Here is a 15,810-nt window from a genome sequence, read left to right on the forward strand (position 1 = left end):
TCTGGATGTAAAACAAGCCAGCAATACAATAGCTGTAAAGTGGGCCTTTATTTTTCAGCTGATACTTTTCTGGACAACACAATGGTGAGGTCACGCTGAGGGGGTTCCGAGGCACACAGAGAAACACCCATGTATATAGCCGAGGAGCAGACTGACCTGTGGTGAGCGTGGCTTTGTCTGGGCTCATGTGACAAAACAGTTCCCAGATGCTCTAATGACAGGCACATTGTTTTCCTTTCGGCTCTTGGCAGGATGCTCACTGTAAACCGAGAATGGAGTTTAGCACCTGAGAACAGGCTTCTAAGCAGGCTTGGGGGGTGAGAAGGAAAGAAGAAGATAACAAAGTGCTCCATCTTTTTCCTTGGCGTAAAGAGTACACAGTCTGTTTTTGTTTCCTCTGTCAATTACCAGGCAAATATCTGTCTTTGCATATGCTCAAATCAACTGTTTTATCAATGCTTCTAGGGTAAAATAACCGCAAACACCCAGGGCCATATTGTTTATCATATATTGCTGTCTTTGCATATATGCTAGAGTTTACTAACTCCAATTCACCCCATTGCATCCATATAAATTCACAGTAGTATCTGCATTGTTTGATGTTAGAATAGAGATTTGGGTTTGGAACTGAGATCTATCCATAAAACTTTTTTTGTAATTCTTCTTTCTCTGATTATTTCCATTTAATCTACTCTGCTTTAAGCCAGACACTCCTAAAATAGTCTGTACCTTGAACAGACTGGGCATTGTTGGGGTTGCGTGCTCGTAGTTCCACGGAAACCATGTCCATGAGTCAGAAAGCAAACACCAGGCCTGTTGTATCGATACCATGATGTGTGCTGCTAATGTAACACCTAACACGTGTGAACTGGCCAAGAGTTTCCCTGCAGGATGTAGGGAGGGCTGGAGCTAATTGGAAGCATAACGCATGACTGTTTGGGGAACGTAAAGTCATGCCATCTCAGAGGCAGGCCTTTTCTTATGCTTCTCAGTGGGGCTCCTCTTTTCTTACTAGTGCTCGTGGGACTTTCCTGGCTGTCCAGGGGTTAAGACTTCATGCTTCCAATGGAGGGGATGCAAGTTCAATCCTTGGTTGGGGAACCAAGATCGCATGTGCCACAGGGTGAGGCCAAAAGGTTAAAAAAAAAAAAAAAGATAGTGCTCAGGGTTTTAAGGTAGTGAGTGGAAGACTAGAGGCCTTTTGCTTCCTGTACATCAATCACTTTGCACCTCAGACCTTAGAGTGTGTTTGTTTATAAGAGGGCAGGCCACACAAGCCTTGCTTCTGAATTCTTGGAGAGTTCTCAAGTCAGCTAACTGCAAGAGCCCAATTAATCAGACTCTATGGTGGAAAGAGGTGAGAATAAAAACTCAAATGTCTCAAGTGATTAAGCAAGATAGATTGCATATCTGTTGTTTTCCATGGCTTCATGGGTCAGCTTTAAGCCAGGGGTCAGCAAACTATCATCTGTACCCTGATATCATGCAGCCCACAAACTAAAAATGATATTTTATATTTTTAAAGTGCTGTTAGGAAAAAAACACTAAAAGCAAATAATATGGAATAGAGAGTGTATGTGGCCCACAAAATCTAAAATATTTATTATCTGGACTTTTACAGAAAAAGTGTCTAAGCTAGGAGGGTGTAATCATGAGAAATTTCTCATTTTTAGCTGCTATGTCATTTCTCTTTGTCCCTTAAGTTGTCTGTGTTGTTTGTCAGCTTAGGACAGGACTTTGGCTCAAGGACCCTATGAGAACCAGGTGCAGTTTGGGAGCTTTCTGCATCACTCTGAGGCTTGCCTTACCACAGTCCAAGGCCGCCATACCTTGTGTTCAGCAGGTAAGTGGATGCAGAACCAAGGGCTTACAAAGAATGAGACTGAATGTGGACTAGAGCAATGCTCTCTAACTTCCCAGCCATGAAGGGACTCCCAGAGCAGCCTTGCCTCCCAGCGAGCACACGTGTTTATCAAATCGTCTGAGCCATTTGATACTTGGGTGTTTTTCTTCCAATACCCTTCTTTAAGAGCTGGCTCACCTCCAAGGTTTGGGGAAGATAAGATTCTAAGTTGATTCCTAAAGTTTCTGGTGAGATAGAGACTGCCTTTCATTCCAGGTTCTTCCTCTTTACTCTTTGATCTGAATCCCAGAAGGGTCATGAGTGTTTCTCCTGCTGCAACTTTGTCTGAATATTGCCAGGAAGCTCTGCTGCTGTATTTGTAGGTTGATTACCAGGGATTGGGGGTAGAGAGGGGGAGCATCCTTTGTCTTGCATTCTCATTGGACCAAACTCTTTTCTTGAAGGAACACAAGTCCCAAGTCTAACATGCTCCCCCTGAGGTAGGTATTTCCCACATAAGCAGACTAAGCAACAAACCCAGGGCTGACATCACCATTTCCTCATGACTCTCATTTCCCCCACTCTTCATCCTATTTGAATTTGCCCCAGCTCAGGCCCTCCTCATCTCTCACAGAGACCAATGTAGTGACCTCTTCACTGGTGACTTGACTCCAGAGGCCAGCTCAGTCTACTCTGCATCCTGCTTCCAGGGAGCTGGAAACCGGGCCACAGCACTGAAGGTTGGAGCCCTCCATTTGGGTCTCCATTGCCTACAGAATGAAAAGTTCAATTCTGTTGCAGCATTTTTAGACCTACCTAGTTTTCTAGTAAATCTGCCTCCTTCCTTCCCTCACCTTCCATTTGCTCTTATCCTTCAACTGTGGTTACTGAGAGGTATGATTCCTTAAGCCTTTACTAACTTTGGTTCTACCACCTGAGATGCCCAGCTTGTTTCACTAATACCTAATCATTTTCAAGTTGAAGGGTCAAAGGTCATGCTAAGGATTACGTTTTGTCCCCCCAAAACATGTTGAAGTCCTAATCCCAGTCCCTTATTTCGAAATAGAGTTTTGCAGATGGTCAAGTTACGATGTGGTCACTAGAGTGAGCCCTAATGCAAAATGACTGGTGTCCTTATAAAAAGACTAAATTTGGTTTTAGATAGACTTGCAGAGAGGAAAGACCAGGTGAAGACACAGAAGAACACTGTCTACAAGCCAGGGGATGACAAAGGCCACCAGAAGCCAGGAGAAAGGCATGGAACTGATTCTCCTTTAGCCCTCAGAAGGCACCAAGACTAGTGACACTTTGATCTTGGATTTCTTTGCAGCCAAAAGTGGAGAAGCTCTATACAGTCAGCAAAAACAAGACTGGGAGCTGACTGTGGCTCAGGTCATAAACTCCTTATTGCCAAATTCAGACTTAAATTGAAGAAAGTAGGGAAAACCACTAGACTATTCAAGTATGACCTAAATCAAATCCTTTACTATTATACAGTGGAAGTGAGAAATAGACTTAAGGGACTAGATCTGATAGACAGAGTGCCTGATGAACTATGGACAGAGGTTTGTGACATTGCACAGGAAACAGAACAAGACCATCCCCAAGAAAAAGAACTGCAAAAGCAGCATGGCTGTCTGAGGAGGCCTTACAAATAGCTGTGAAAAGAAGAGAAGCGAAAAGCAAAGGAGAAAAGGAAAGATATACCCATCTGAATGCAGAGTTCCAAAGAATAGCAAGGAGAGATAAGAAAGCCTTCCTCAGAGATCAGTGCAAAGAAATAGAGGAAAACAATAGAATGAGAAAGACTAGAGATCTCCTCAAGAAAATTAGAGATACCAAGGAAACATTTCATGCAAAGATGGGCTCAATAAAGGACAGAAATGGTATGGACCTAACAGAAGCAGAAGATATTAAGAGGTGGCAAGAATACACAGAAGAACTGTACAAAAAAGATCTTCATGACCCAGATAATCACGATGGTGTGATCGTTCACCTAGAGCCAGACATCCTGGAATGTGAAGTCAAGTGGGCCTTAGGAAGCATCACTACGAACAAAGCTAGTCGAGGTGATAGAATTCCAGTTGAGCTATTTCAAATCCTAAAAGATGATGCTGTGAAAGTTCTGCACTCAATATGCCAGCAAATTTGGAAAACTCAGCAGAGGCCACCTGGAAAAGGTCAGTTTTCATTCCAATCCCAAAGAAAGGCAATGCCAAAGAATGCTCAAACTACCACACAACTGCACTCATCTCACATGCTAGTAAAGAAATGCTCAAAATTCTCCAAGCCAGGCTTCAACAATATGTGAACCATGAACTTCCAGATGTTCAAGCTGGTTTTAGAAGAGGCAGAGGAACCAGAGATCAAATTGCCAACATCCGCTGGATCATCGAAAAAGCAAGTGAGTTCCATAAAAACATCTCTTTCTGCTTTATTGACTATGCCAAAGCCTTTGACTGTGTGGATCACAGTAAACTGTGGAAAATTCCTAAAGAGATGGGAATAGCAGACCACCTTACCTGCCTCTTGAGAAACCTATATGCAGGTTAGGAAGCAACAGTTAGAACTGGACATGGAACAACAGACTGATTCCAAATAGGAAAAGGAGAACATCAAGGCTGTATATTGTCACCCTACTTATTTAACTTATATGCAGAGTACATCATAGTAAAAGCTGGGCTGGATGAAGCACAAGCTGGGATCAAGATTACTGGGAGAAATATCAATAACCTCAGTTATGCAGATGATACCACTCTTCTGGCAGAAAGTGAAGAACTAAAGAGCCTCTGAAAGTGAAAGAAAAGAGTGAAAAAGTTGGCTTTAAGCTTTCAGAAAACTAAGATCATGGCATCCAGTCCCATCACTTCATGGCAAATAGATGGGGAAACAGAGGAAACAGTGGCAGACTTTATTTTTTGGGGCTCCAGAATCACTGCAGATGGTGACTGCAGCCATGAAATTAAAAGATGTTTACTCCTTGGAAGGAAAGTTTTGATGCACCTAGACAGCATATTAAAAAGCAGAGACATTACTTTGTCAACAAAGGTCCATCTAGTCAAGGCTTTGGTTTTTCTGGTAGTCATGTATGGATGTGAGAGCTGGACTATAAAGAAAGCTGAGCACTGAAGAATTGATGCTTTTGAACTGTGGTGTTGGAGAAGACTCTTGAGAGTCCCTTGGATTGCATGGAGGTCCAACCAGTCCATCCTAAAGGAAATCAGTCCTGAACATTCATTGGAAGGAGTGATGCTTAAGTTGAAACTCCGATACTTTGGCCACCTGATGTGAAGAGCTGACCCATTAGAAAAGACCCTGATGCTGGGAAAGTTTGAAGGCGGGAGAAGAAGGGGACAACAGGGGATGAGATGGTTGGATGGCATCACTGTCTCAATGGACATGAGTTTGAGTGAACTCCAGGAGCTGATGATGGACAGGGAGGCCTGGCATGCTGCAGTCCACGGGATCGCAAAGTGTTGGACACGACTGAGTGACTGAACTGAACTACAATGTTTTGTTAGGTTCAGGTGTACAGCAAAGTGATTCAGTTATACTTTGGTGTATATTTTCAGATTCTTTTCCATTATAGGTTATAGTAAGTCATTGCATATAGTTCTCTGTGCTATATAGTAGGTCCTTATTGATTAGCTATCTTATATACAGTAGTGTGTGTCTGTTAATCCCAAACTCCTAATTTATCTCCAGCCCCCTCTATTCCCTCTCATAACCATCAGTTTGTTTTCTATGTCTGTGAGTCTGTTTCTGTTTTATAAATGTGTGTTTATATCATTTTTTAAGATTTCACATGTAAGTGATATCATATGATATTGTCTTTCTCTGACTTACATAATAATCTTTAGGTCTATCCACGTTGCTGAAAATGGCATTATATCATTCTTATGGCTGAATAATATTCCATTGTATGTATATACCACATCGTTTTTTCCCATTCATCAGTCCCTGGACACTTAGGTGGCTTCTGTGTCTTGGCTATTGTAAGTGCTGTTGTGAACACTGGGGTGCATGTATCTTTAGAGTTTTTTCCAGGTATACACCCAGGAGTGGGATTGCGGGGTAATATAGTAGCTCTATTTTTAGTTTTTTAAAGAATCTCCACACTCTTTTCCATAGTGGCTACAACAATTTACATTCCCACCAACAGTGTAGGAAGATTCCTTTCTTTCCACACCCTCTCCAGCATTTATTATTTGTAAACTTCTTCATGATGACCATTGTGACTGATGTGAGGTAATACTTCATTGTAGTTTTGATTTACATCACTGTAATAATTAGTGATGTTGAGCATCTTTTCATGTATCTGTTGACCATCTGTATGTCTCCTTTCAAAAAAATGTGTACTTAGGTCTTCTGCCCATTTTTTATTGTTTTTTTTTGTTTTGTTTTTATATATATATTTTAAACTTTTTATATTTTGGAAATTAATCCCTTATCTGTAGCATTGTTTGCCAATATTTTCTCCCAGTCTGTAGGTTGTCTTTTCATTTTGTTTGTGGTTTCCTTTGCTGTGCAAAAGCTTTTAATTAGGTCCCATTTAAAGCACTACTTTTAAAGTTATAATGTACATACAAATCACCTTGTAACCTTGTTAAAATGCAGATTCTGATTCGTTAGGCCCAAATTGGGGCCTCACATACTGAATTTCTTTTTTTTTCATTAAGTGAAAGAGGTTTATTTAGGGAGATAAACACTCCAGAGACTAAGTGTGGGCGATCTCAGAAAGTGAGAGGGGCCAGGGCACGGTGTTGTCAGTTTTTTTAGGGGGTGGGTAGTTTCATAAGCTAATGAGTGGGAAGAGTATTCCAGCTATTTTGGGGAAGAGACAGAGATTTCCAGGAACTTGGGCCACTGCCCAGTTTTGGGCCTTTTATGGTCAGCTTTGGAACTGTCACCTGTGGGTGGGTTGTGGGGGCTTGCTCATGTAGTGTGAAAGTGTATTAAGGCTCAAGGTTCAGTGGAAATCAGTCATCCGCCATCTTGGACCTAGTTGGTTCTAACCAGTGTGTGTTGTGTCCTCGATGGCTGTAATTCTTTACAGGTTGTGCCCTGCCCCTTTCCCTTCCGTTTCATTCCCCACTTAGAAATTTTACTCCCATAATCTTTTGAGAAGCAGAGAGGGATAGTCTGTTTTCTGTAGCTGTTTCAGGGCTAAATAGGGGCATCAACTCTGCCCTGTTAGGAAGTAAAAATCTTTCGATGCCTGATCTGGGGGTCCCAAGGGTAGACCAGCCTCTTGTTTTAGGTAGGTTTGTGCTGGAATTCCTGCGCAGACATCATCTTAATGCGGAACTGTTGTAACTGCTTCCGTAGTCTTTCTATAAATCTTCCTGAAGATAAAGCATTTTTGTAACACCATCAGAGTACAATAATAATTTTCTATGAATGACAAAAGACTGAAAAGGTACGTTTAGACATCTGATTACAGTGTAATTGATATAGAAGCTTGGTTACTGTTGTGACATACAACTTTTTAAGATAACAACTATAACTATAGCATTATACCAGGACTTATCCAAATTTTAGAAACTTTATATAATTTTTAGAATGTCTGTATTAATAACATTCATCTATATAGTATATCTTAAGTCAGTTTATTGCTCGTGTAGTAATGGGCTTTTTCTAATTTAATATACCAAATAATATTAGTTAAACATTTCTCTCTGAGATGCCCTCTAAAGCATCCCAAAGTTAGCTGGAAGTCAAAAGAATGTTAATTAAAATTTGGTATTTGGGAAGTTTGTCAAAAAACTTTGAAATACTTGGTCAAATAAGATCATCGGTCACAGTGAGACAATACTTATTTCTTAACCAAAGTTAAAACAGACCAAGATACTGAATTTCTAGCAAGCTCCCAGGAGATACCAATGTTGCTGGCCCACAGGCTACACTTTGAGTGCCAGGACTTTAGGGTGCTTGTTTATATGTCTGTAAATGACGCTGTAATGTGCCTGAGGGCTAAATCTTTGAATACCCAGTGCAGTTCTGGGGGCTTGACAGGCACATAATATATGTTAGTTGAATGATTGATGAATGAATGAATGAACCTATGTTAGAGGATCATAGTGAAGTGAAACTTGCTTAGTCATGTCCAACTCTTTGCAACCCCGTGGACTGTACAGTCCATGGAATTCTCCAGGCCAGAATACTGGAGTGGGTAGCTGTTTACTTCTCCAGGGGATCTTTCTAACCCAGGAATCAAACCCAGGTCTCCTGCATTGCAGGTGGATTCTTTACCAGCTAAGCCACAAGGGAAGCCCATACCTTGGTATTGAAGGGTCATTCCCAAGATATGTTGGGCGTGTAATAATTGCACTGCCAACTATCTCATAGCTTTCCATACCCTTCAGCATTTTTATTCATTTAAAACTCATCTTGGAGAGGAAAAGAAGCTCTAATCCCAGTTGAGGAAAAACATTCTGGAATGCCACACTGTTGGTAGGGAGGTATATCACTCTTCTTTCAACTGTATTTGAGTCAACTCATTAACACCAGCTGACAGAAGCTTCCCCTCCTCCGTCCTTTTGCTGCAGCTCCTCTCTTCAGATCACTGCGAAGAAACTGGTCACCAAGAGCTCAGGGACAGGCAGCAAATGTACACGACTAATCTCATAGTAGGGGTCTAGCACTGTACACTCAAAACAAGTCACTGGCATAGGTATTAGTATCCCTATTTATAGACAGAGAGTTGAGGCTTGGAGAAGTAGTTTGTCCAAAGCTATTAAATTAGTGGGCGATAGAGCCAGGGGTCAAACAGATTTAACACAAAGTCTGTGTTTTTTTTTTCTTTCATCACACTGTGAAAAAGAGATCTAACTGGCTACACAGGTATTTTTCAAAAGGTATGTAGGTCTTGCTTTCAAAATCAAAAATAACTCACATTAGCTGTGAAGAAAAGGTTACCAAGATTTCTTATTGTACGCTTTCTGTTGAGTAGAAAACAATATTCATTTGGCCTTAGACAGTCTTAAGTAATTTAAACTTAATGCTATTATCTTTTATGGTATTACTTCCATGTAAAATCATTTCTAAAGACTAAAAAGATAAATTCTGATCTCAATCAGGTTGAATTATTGTAAATTCCTAATGAATTTCTAATGAATAGGGTATAACTTTATTATGTGTGTATGTATATAAAATAACATATATCTTTAAACAGATAAAGAGTCATCTCAGTGACATTTCGACATTTCACAATTTAAGGTTTTCCTGTACCTTTGGGAAGCAGTTTTTAAAAGCTGAAAGGGAATTTTATTTTTATCTACTTATCAAATTAAATGCTATAGTTTTTCCTTTAGAAAACTGAGAAGAGAACAAAGGAAGAACAAGGGCAGATGAAGATTAGAGGGGAAATTGGCCAAAATTAGGTGTGATGTGTGTAGGCAAAGGGGGCCAGAGGATGGGCCCTGCTCTGATTGACTGGAATGTCTGGGCGAGAGTAAAGGAAAGGCGCGGCCCCTGGAGCAGCCGAGTCCTTAGTTTTACAGACAAATGACCCTTAGGGTCTTCTTAAAAAATAGCATTTGAAAAGTCAGTGTGGTTTATCTAAGAAGAATTTCCTACCAGCAAATTCGTTCTTTTAAAAATGCAAACTATAAGGTTCGCGTTCTAGACTGGGTTTTTCATTCCAAATAGCTTTTGAATAAGGAGATTCACTACAAACTAAAAGTATGTTCATCTCAAATAATGCAACAAATTTGAGTTCTAGCAGGATTTCCTGGTTTAACAGAAGTGTTCCATAACAAATTAAAATTGTAATCTTAACAAAAACAAGGAAACCATACTTTATATGTCTTTCTTACCTTTTATTCTTTTGAAATAACAGCAGTTTTTTTCTTGTTTCTAAAAGTTTTTATGATTTAATGAAATAGACTAATATGTTGGAGTTTAGAACTAAACGCCAGGCAAACATGCAGTTTAAAGACATTCACAGCTTGCTCTCCAGAAACTCATCTGTTGGGCAAAAACCTTCATAGAGTAATTCTGAGTATAATTAACTTTGGTTTTCACTGGTCATATAGAAAAATTAAGGGCCATTTCTTTGGCCATAATAGTACTATCCAAAAAATAAAAAGAAAGATAAAAGGGATATAAAAAGGACATTTTAATAAAATGTATGTTTACACAGTCTAAACAGATTTTTAAAGAAACATAACTGCCTAAGTACAAATTAAATATTCCCCTAAACTTCAGTTTTTAACCACTATTTTACCAACATTATTTTTTGTTATTATTTTGGTTTAAGGAAAAAGCTATTTCCACACAGTGCATCAAAGGGCACGAAAGTCTCTATCAGTAATCTTCTTTAAGCTGTCTGCTCATGCACATCAAAAGGTTTTAACTATTTATTTGTGCCCCAGTCAGAGAGATGGCCTTCTTTTCGTGCTCTAGACCGCTCTCTAACTGTGGGAAGGAAATATGCATTTTACTAGGGAAAATGCAAATTGTATTTGCCTGTACCCACAGTACTTGCATCTTTCCTTTACAAATTGAAAAATTCTAAATCAATCAGAAACCAAGGAGGAAAAGAAAGAGGAAAATCAAGATGTTGGCAAGACTCCCTCCAGCTTGTGAAAACTCTTTAATGGCTTTTTTTCTAAGTAGGAAAGATTTCTCAAGAAAAGTCACTCAGTAAAACACACACACACAAAGCAAAACCAAAAACACTTCCTTTTCTGTCTGTATCATTGAAACTCAAGTTTGTATACAAATTAATTTGAATTGAATTGCCAAGCCTCTTGTTGTTTTCAAAACTGCATCTCAGAAAAGCTTAGACCTTTTTCGGAGCATTAAAAAAAAAAAAAAGCCAGTATAGAGAAAAGCAGTATTATCACAGAGTCCGTTTCGCAGGTGAACAATGAGGACAATTTGTTAGAGACAAGAATTAAGAGTGGTTCTAAGGCCCAACTACAAAAATGCCCCAATGCAATTATCCAGGTCACTCACATGATTGCTTTCAGGGCACTCCATATCTGATTATCCATAGCCAGGATAAATGAATGGACATGGTTCATTGACATTGTATGTTTTGTTACCTACTTTTTCATCCATTTGAAAAAATAAACATTCTGTATATGTGCCAAACTTGTGTTTCATTATGAGAAATGAACTTTAAGTGCTTTTTGGCCAAGGGGAAATATTTTTGGCCTCAATATCATGTCGGGCATTTCTTTTTTCCCTCAAGCCCGTAAGACCTTGGTGGACTTCTACTTCTTGGAATCCAGGTCTTTTGTGTGTGTGTGTGTACTGTTTTTAAGTACATGCCGAGACATTTAAGTAAATGTTTTTAAATAAATTTGATTCTTTATTTTAAACAATCTTAATTTCCCTCTCAAAATTGTGGTTATGGGTGAGAGACTCATGGTCTCACTGTTCAGTGATCCAACTTTCCAATTACTCAGACCGCACCTCAAGAAAACCCCAGTGTCTTCCCTCAAGAGAGGCTGCTCCCACAAATTCTAAGGTCCTTATTGATCTTCCTTCAACAGTGAGTTGACAGATATTTCATGTGGCGTCAGAGTGGGCAGCCTCTTTTCCTTCCACCTTCACGGACCTCACCCGTGTTTGCTGTAGGAATGGATTTTGTCTTTCTGAGAGAATCCTGTTCATTGGAATTGGGTGTTCTGTTAGTTTTTTGTGGTAAGGAAAAAGCATTTCAACAATTCCCTACCCTTTTGCTGGAAAATATGTCTCACCCTGGCCCTTATCTTCTTTTTGTGTAGAGTGGGGTAAAGAAATGATTTATCCTCTCAACTGCATGTTCTGCATTGTCTCGCTGACTTCCCTTCCAGGCTCTCCATGGGATTTGAGAATTTATATTTCCTTGCTTTTGTTTGCTGATTGTATAAAGGATTTTTATCTTCTCGTTTCACGTTAAGTCTCACAAGCTAGGATTTCCTTTCTTTAGTAACACTTTGTCCCCTAAGCATTTTTAAACTTTTTTTTTTCTGGAGTTTGTTCACACTCTATTTCACTCTTATTCTGTTTCTTGTATACTCTGAGGCCATTGCTTTTCAGCTTTATCTGTTGTCTTTTTCTTTCCTTTATTTTCCTGGAATGGCAAACTACTGCCTCTCACTCTCCTGTCTTTCTTTCACTATTCTTTAAAATGACCTGAAAGGTGAAGTCCAGTATCCACTCCACGGGCTTCTATTTTTTGCTTCTAAATGCACCATCAATCAGAACTTACATCCATACTGAATAGCCGTTCTCAATTTAGAACCACCTATTGTCATTCACCTAAGTGTCATTTGTCCTTGGGGTGTAAGTTTAGCTCTACACAGGTGAAATGGAATATACACCAGAGGGAGCAAAAGAACAAAGACCGTCATTCTCCCACCTACCTAATCACTAGCAGACAAGGACTTACAGCAGATAGTTTGGGCCTAGGACTTAGAGTGTTTCACACCAGGGTGTGTGTGTGTGTGTGTGTGTGTGAGAGAGGGAGAGAGTAACATATATCAATTTCTGTAAGAATAAAAAAATTAATGAATCTCATAAAGACAAAAGAAATAACATTGCGAGTTAAATTCAATTTGTATAAAATAATTACAACAGAAGGTATATTTATAAGATATTTTCCAAGCTGCAATTGATGGCTCACGTTTTTTTTTTTTTTTTTTTGTGGCTCACATATTTTTTTTGATTGCTTACATTTTTGAAGATAATATTCTGTATGATAAAATTCCAAGTCAGTGAAATTGGAATGTGCCTCAGAATTTGCTATAGGGAAATCTGGCTTGTATTTAGTTAATTCAATTGTTTTGAAGTTTTCCTCTTAATACTTTAAAAATATTTAACTGATAAGTAGTAGCATTAGTTTGATTCAGGTTTATAAGGTATAAAGTAAAAGACTAGTAAGTTACGTGGTTTAAGGCAGCAATGAAAAAAACCTGGCTCTAAAAATTTCACATATTAGCAAAAGCAGCAAAAAGGAATCAAATCATCAGCCTTTTCAAACATTACCTCTACTGTCTTAGAGGATCAGCAGCAGCAGGAGAAAAATCACAGCCCTAAGATGTGTAGGATTTCATCTTATGAGATGACTCCTGGTGTGCAGTTAGAAAAGATCAGAAAGAGCTAACTAAAAAGCAAGAGTTTTATAAAGCACAGCAAACATTTGCCTGACTTCCTCTCTCCCCTGTTAAAAAATTGCTAGCTTTCATGGTTGTGTCAAACATTTTTTAATGCATATACTATTGAGGTCTTATATCACAACGTAAATACACCTATAACAAATATGCAAGAGGATTTTTAGGAAAGTGAAATTAAACGGTTGTGTATGAGACTGTAACGGTAGACACATGTCACTCATTATACTTTTGTCCAAACCCGTAGGATGTACAAGAGCAGGAGTGAACCCTAGTGTAAACCATGGTCTTCCGGTGACTGTGATGTGTCGGTGTAGGTTCAGTTGTAGTGGTGGAGTGTGTTGGCAGTAGGTGAGGCTGTGCGTGTGTGGGGACAGCGAGTATATGGGAAGTGTCTGTACTTCCTCTCAACTTAGCTGTGACCCTAAACTGCTCTAAAAATCAGCTGAAACAATGTACACGTCAGAGACCTCCCCCGTCCCCCGCCCCCCTCTCCAGGCATTCAGTTCAGCTTTTCACATGCTCTGGAGTAACAGAGAAGGCACGTAACTAGCCTCCGGACATTCCTGTATCTAATATGGCCACAGAATTTATCAACTACATAAAGCATTTTGGGAGTGAAGGGACCACTATTAATAATTGTGTAGAGACAACAGGTACCTGAGACTATTCTAGAAAAGCAGGATGTATGATTACCTAATATTCCCCAGTTTACCAGCATTATTAGACTATGAAAGTAATGTGGCAACATGATGGAAAACTTGAAAATGAGGGGGAAATACATAATCTCAGTATCCTAAAAGAACCATTCAGTTAATTTTGGATTTGCTTCCAATGTTTTCCCTATTATTTTTTTTTTTTTTACAATTGCAATCCTAATATGTATACGATTTTGTATCCTGTGTTTTTCTCTTCAGTTCAGTTCAGTCGCTCAGTCGTGTCCAACTCTGCAACCCCATGAATCGCAGCACGCCAGGCCTCCCTGTCCATCACCAACTCCCGGAGTTCACTCAGACTCACGTCCATCGAGTCGGTGATGCCATCCAGCCATCTCATCCTCTGTCGTCCCCTTCTCCTCCTGCCCCCAATCCCTCCCAGCATCAGAGTCTTTTCCAATGAGTCAACTCTTCACATGAGGTGGCCAAAGTACTGGAGTTTCAGCTTTAGCATCATTCCTTCCAAAGAACACCCAGGGCTGATCTCCTTTAGAATGGACTGGTTGGATCTCCTTTTAGTCCAAGGGACTCTCAAGAGTCTTCTCCAACACCACAGTTCAAAACCATCAATTCTTCGGCGCTCAGCTTTCTTCACAGTCCAACTCTCACATCCATACCTCACTTAGTGTATGTCATAAACGCTTCTTCACATTGCTTGTTTTTGAAATCATTTTAACATCCATTTCAGTATTCCATGGAGGAGGTGTACCTACCTATCATTTATTTAGTCATATACATGTTTGATTTTTTTTTTTTAAGTTACATATAACAGAGAAGGCAATGGCACCCCACTCCAGTACTCTTGCCTGGAAAATCCCATGGGCGGAGGAGCCTGGTAGGCTGCAGTCCATGGGGTCGCCAAGAGTCGGACATGACTGAGTGATTTCACTTTCACTTTTCACTTTCATGCATTGGAGAAGGAAATGGCAACCCACTCCAGTGTTCTTGCCTGGAGAATCCCAGGGACGAGGGAGCCTGGTGGGCTTCTGTCTATGGGGTCGCACAGAGTCTGACACGACTGAAGTGACTTAGCAGGCTTAGCAGTACATATAAAGTAAGCCCCTTGCTACTCAAAGTGTGGCCTGATAAGCTGGATATCACCTGAGAGCTTGTTAGAAATGCAGAGATGAGAGCCCCACTCAAACCTACCAGGTCTACTACATCTGCCCTTTAAGAAAACCTCTAAGAGATGCATATCAAAGTTTGAGAAGCTCTGAGTTTGTCTGCTTATAAATAATGCTGCTGTGAACATTTTCATGCACATGCATTTCCCCTGCTCATGGATAGTTTAGTTGTATCCAATTCCCAGAAATGAGATTATAAATTAAAAAGCCTTACAGATTTTTATGATTGCCAGAATTAGGGGAGAGTGCTTCAAGAGGCAGAGGGGTGGGTTTAACTGAGCACTATAACCTGAAGATTGGTCCAGTTAGTTCCTCTGCTGGGTGGTGGACTATGATTGACCCATTGGGACCTCTGGTGTTAAAAGTTGTACAGCGTAAAGAACAAGCCTCATATTCCCATCTGAAGGCAGAACCAGAGAGGAAAATAACTTTCTATTGCATCTTCCTGCCCCACAGACCCACAGAGCTCCTTGCAGTGCCCATCAGATTTCAAGACTGACAAATCCTAAATATTCCAATTAGAGGCCAGAAACCTCCTTAAGTTTCATGTCTAGGGAATTCATTCCTGACTTTCTCTGAGTCATGAAGAGAAATGCTTCTTTTGGGGGCCTTCAGAGTCACCTCCCAGCCACAGTAATTCTAGCTCTGCTCTGGCATCCATAGCCAAAGGGTCACTGTGCTGCTTCCTTGATGACTCCTAAGCCTTTCTTCCTCCCCGGGAGCTGCTGGTATTTTCTTTTGCAGATCATCTCAGCCCTTTGGGGGCCTGTAACTACAGTGTTTAGGCCATCCCTCTTGGGTTCCTACACACCATCCAGACTTTGCTCACCACTGCTTTCCTGTCTGACCTGCATTTGTACCCCAGAATCTCTAGTTTTTCAGCTGGCCTCTGGGTCGCTGTTTTTCTTGGGGCAGTGTCACATTCTGAGGTTTATGATGTGCTTTCCTGATAGTGATACTGTCCAGATCCTCAGTTTGCTTCTTTGTGTTCTTAAGCCTGCCCATCAAAACTACCACACCTC

The 15,810-nt window shown here is 40.2% G+C and overlaps 1 protein-coding gene across 4 annotated transcripts in view; it reads left to right on the forward strand.

Moving 5' to 3' along the window:
• The window catches only part of ADAMTS6 (ADAM metallopeptidase with thrombospondin type 1 motif 6), a 429,734-nt gene that overhangs the window by 326,485 nt on the left and 87,439 nt on the right, over positions 1 to 15,810 (forward strand). For all 4 annotated transcript variants that reach the window (XR_009491879.1, XR_009491881.1, XR_009491880.1 and 1 more), the window contains exon 32: positions 1,724 to 1,843. The gene's annotated coding sequence lies outside the window, so the exon portion shown is untranslated. The remainder of the gene's footprint in view (positions 1 to 1,723; positions 1,844 to 15,810) is intronic.

The sequence above is a fragment of the Bos taurus genome, chromosome 20 (genome assembly GCF_002263795.3).
Source record: "Bos taurus isolate L1 Dominette 01449 registration number 42190680 breed Hereford chromosome 20, ARS-UCD2.0, whole genome shotgun sequence".
NCBI lineage: Eukaryota > Metazoa > Chordata > Mammalia > Artiodactyla > Bovidae > Bos > Bos taurus.